Raw genomic sequence first — 4,566 nt, forward strand, 5'->3', positions numbered from 1 at the left:
TTTAGGAAGAAGAACTTGATTTAACACAAAACCTCATGATAGAACAATGATACTTACAGCTCAGTACACAGCAGCGATGACAGTCAAGAATACAACGCGACAAAATTAATATGTTTCATATTCACACCAGCATTTCTACCTACACTTTTAATTTGTACACATATTCAACTACAAAATACCATGGTTAAACGACACATCAAGTATGATTCTATAGTGCATAATGCGGAATTATTTCGCCTATCTGCATAAATATTAATGAATGTTTCATTGTATTCTTCACCTCTTTGCGTAACTAAACCATTTTTCCAGTTACGACGGAAGCGTATTGAGTTTCCTCCGTACTCCCACAAGGTTCCTAGCCCAAAAATAGATTACGATACACAGTTCAGAAGATATGACGTCATAAACAATGAGATGCCATTGCGCGAAAGTAACTAGATTTATGCTTCCACTGTTTGAGAATGAGAGCACCTAGCGACTGGCAACAAACTACACACAATTTATAATTTAAAACTTTTACGAATATTTTTATCTCTGACACGCACCAAAAAATGATGTAAGAAGAAAAGGTTGTCGTTTATTACATTTTCGCTGTACATGCCGTAAAACTGCCTCATCCGGCCAGACGTTTTAATATATTACTTCTTTACTACTAATTCTATTCGCAACACTGCAACATGACTCGTTCATGTGATGTGTCCCGGGTGGCTCAGATGGATAGAGCGTCTGCTCTGTAAGCAGGAGATCCCGTGTTCGAGTCACGGTCGGGGCACACATTTTCATCTGTCCCCGTTGACGTATGTCAACGCCTGTAAGCAGCTAAGGGTGTTCATTTCATTGTAATTGATCACAATGGCCATACATCAACACGATATCGACCTTTTCCGCAATTGGTAAACGGTTCATTTTAACACGGGTAATGTATCACGAAGCAAATACCGTCCGCACTGGCTGAATGTTACGTGATACCACGTACTTAAGATTACTATCACAGCACCATCTATCACAAAGCGAAAAAAGTGGTCCAATTAAAACATTCATATTTCTTTACATACTACGCGAATATGTAACAAGAAATGGGGGTTCCTATTTTAAAAAAACGCAGTTGATATCCGTTTGACCTGTGGCTGCGCCATCTAGCGGGACAAGCATAGCGTTATCTGGTTTCCCCCTTCAAGCTAGACGAGTTTCGTTATTCGTATTTTTTTTCGTTTGATGCTTATTTCGTGAGATATTTGGCCCGGTCACTATCAATGGACCACCCTGTATAAGAAAACACGCGATTTTTAGTTGGTTGTCGATCTTTTTGTGAAGTTAGTGGCAAAATTTAGAAAAAAATTGTACTTACAGTTTTCTTATGGTCCATTTGTGCAGAGTCTCACACAAACTAAACATCACACACAACTTGTTGTACACTCTTGAACATCGAAAACATTTTACTTAAACAAAACAGTGACACAGATGTTCGTATAAGTAGTCAACAGAATGGGATTGTAAGTCTTCCACAGAGTATGATATGCTTTTGTACAGAGTTTATTGTTCTTAAGAATTTGGATCATAATTTACTTATGTCTATTTTACAATTGTGCTTATTTCTATGTATTGCTATTTTTATTTAAATGTACTATCGAAACATCTGAAGAAATTCACTGATCCACATTCAAATTTATTCTTTCAATATTTTATCTTCATATTTTCTGTACTGTGAATATATCTCTAGTTCTTTTAGCAAATCCATTTTATGTCCTTTATTTACTCGGTGGAGTACTTTGACATTTTGCTCTATTTTTCCAAATGGGTGTCCTGTATTATGGACACGTGTTCCTATGGCTGATGTAGTGTGTCTGTGGCGTGTTTAGGCTTTTATGTGCTCTGTGTACCTGGTTCTGAAATTTCGGCCTGTTTGTCCTAGGTAGAACATGGATCATTCCTGGCATGTGACCTTGTATATTCCAGAGTCTGAGTATGGATCATGCTTACACGATATGTTGTGTATTAGTTTTTGTTGCAGTTTATTACATGTAGAAAACACAAAATTTACTTAGTGATTTTTGAAAATGTTTGCGAGCTTATGTGATACATTGCCAATCTATGGGATACTAGATATAAATTTTTTCTTCTCTTTTTCTTCCGTGGTGCAGTTTGTACGTGGCTCTTTCTTCACTTTGTCTAGGATTGTGTCTACCATGGAAGCATTGTACCCATTGGCAACTGCAATCTTTTTCAGTGTGATTATTTCTTGTTGCATGTTTTCTTGGTTCAATGATATTTTAGTTGCTCTATGTAGCATTGACCTGTATGCTACCTGTTTGTGGATATTTGGGTGACATGAGGTTGTAGGGATTGTGGTGTCTGTCATTGTGTTTGTCCTATGAATTTTGAATGTCCATGTGTTGTTGTGTCTTGTAATTTTTAGGTTCAGAAAGATGATCCTTTTATTTTGCTGATGTTCCACGGTAAATTTAATTTTCTCATGTAGATTATTGAAGTAGTTTAGAAGGTCTGTGATGTCTTTGGTATCCCCTGTCACTAACAGTAGTGTGTCATCTACATATCTCATATAAAATTCAATTTTTTTTAGGAAAAGTTCTTAGCTGTTTTTTTCACAGTCGCAGGCTTTCAGAACCATTTATAATGGATCTAATCAGAATAGAATAATCATTGAAAACATAGCATCAACTCTTCGTATCTGTTGTAATTTACAGAAAATCTAAGAGGCTCTTTGTCACGCTATTGTAAGTATTAAGGAACATGTGTCGAGTACATCAGGGATTGTTTTTCCCATTTTCGGTTTATCCTTGTGGACAAAACATCAAACGTAAAACTGAGAGTGAACAATTCGAGTTTTATAATACCTTGTCAGGGATTTTATCTTTTAAGTATAACGTACATATTTAAGCGACAGATTTCTCCTCGTTCATAGAAATTGAATGATATGTGGAAAATAAGAGATACCGTTTTAGTATGTGACCATATTGTTCAGAGCAAGCTTATTCACTCATAACTAATTAGCAGTTAACTGAAACTGATAAAGAGGGCAGCAACGTCAGACAAAGCCTTAGCTTGATCTGCTATTTAATATCGGAAATGGCATTTCAAGTGGCCATAGCTCTGAGTAGCTTGGCTCTCAATTTACATAATGGAAAGCACATTAGGAGTATTAGGTACCTCACTCCAGTACTACACCGCTATTGGCAGCCACATCCATTACTGGAAGGATAGCCCCTAGAGCTGAACGTGCCTGCTGGAATATCGCATTTTAAACTGAAACTTAAGTTTTAATCTTAGTGTTGGGTTTAAATTGCGGGACCTTTTTCGAAACTTGTGTCAATACAGTGGACATATCACATGCGTTTATCAAAACGTTTTTGTTTATTAATTTCAGTCTGCAAAAAAAAAAAAAAAAAAAAAAAAGGCTCCTTGTCCAGTCTTCAGGAGTTTATTGCCTGAGAGCATACACGTAGCAGTAGCAAATCGACAGACGAAACCGGACACAAGCACTCAGCAGCCACACATGAAAAATGGAACCAGTAGGCCTCAGTGCATCGCCAGTAATCATTGTTGTACCTAGATTATACCATTTGAAGAGAAATGTATCACATACAGTACCGTGGCATCTCGCGTAAAATATTATCACTGTGTTACAATATTTCGAAAACAAAGATATTGTGTTTCATTATATCGCCATGATAGGCGTGACTTAATATTGTTTTGATATTAGCTAGTGCACTAATATCAGGAATGTTGTTTATATGTTAATAATTTCCGCTATATTTATTTAATCAATGGATTAATACTAACCTTCCTCTGTACCCCACACATCTCTGTTCCCAAATAACACAGAAAACAGAAAAGTGGATTGCAAACATCACATTCAGAGATCTAACTCTTTTCATTCACTGTCATAGTAAATCTCATCTTATAATCGCTTTTTTACCACAACCTGTAGCCTCAGCCTTACAAGCATAGTAGTCGTAACTGAACTGAACGTAAAAATTTTACATGTAATAACTGAACTGTTTAAATACGCATAAAGTTTATAACTAATTGTTTAACATTGCTAAGAATAAAATAAAACGAAAAGAGAAGGAAAAACTTGTAGCCGCGAGAACTGAATCTGACCCGTTGAATTGCCAGTAGGTGACGACTGCATCCTAACACAAATATGTAAGTATTGTTCAAAAATGTCTGATACTCTACTCATAAATCTTTAGCGAGCGTTTCATGTTTCCCTATGGCGCAGTCAGGTGAAATATTCTGGGTACCTGAAGGGGGCACCCACCTGCCTCTACTCACATAGTCTGAACGTAATCACGTCCTCCCCGTTGTTAAATTTCCGTATGGAGATGGTCTCCGTACCTCTTTAACTCTCACTACCTTCTCCAAAGATCTACTGGAAAAGGGCGTCACTAGCAGATTATCTACAGAAGTCGGCGTGTTGCTTGCACAATAATTTACACCTACTTTCACAGGAGAGTACTAAACTGGTGCTGTGGGTAACGTAGCACCCTTAGTGCATGCAGGAATAATCTCACATCAGAGTATGAGCAGTCGAAAATAGACAGC

At 37.1% G+C, this 4,566-nt stretch overlaps 1 non-coding gene across 1 annotated transcript; it reads left to right on the plus strand.

The window, feature by feature from the left end:
* Positions 1-697: 697 nt before the first annotated feature.
* On the plus strand, positions 698-772 carry Trnat-ugu (transfer RNA threonine (anticodon UGU)). The gene has a single exon. It is a non-coding gene; the product is annotated as a tRNA-Thr (tRNA).
* The last annotated feature ends 3,794 nt before the right edge of the window (positions 773-4,566 follow it).

This window comes from Schistocerca cancellata, chromosome 1, assembly GCF_023864275.1.
Source record: "Schistocerca cancellata isolate TAMUIC-IGC-003103 chromosome 1, iqSchCanc2.1, whole genome shotgun sequence".
NCBI lineage: Eukaryota > Metazoa > Arthropoda > Insecta > Orthoptera > Acrididae > Schistocerca > Schistocerca cancellata.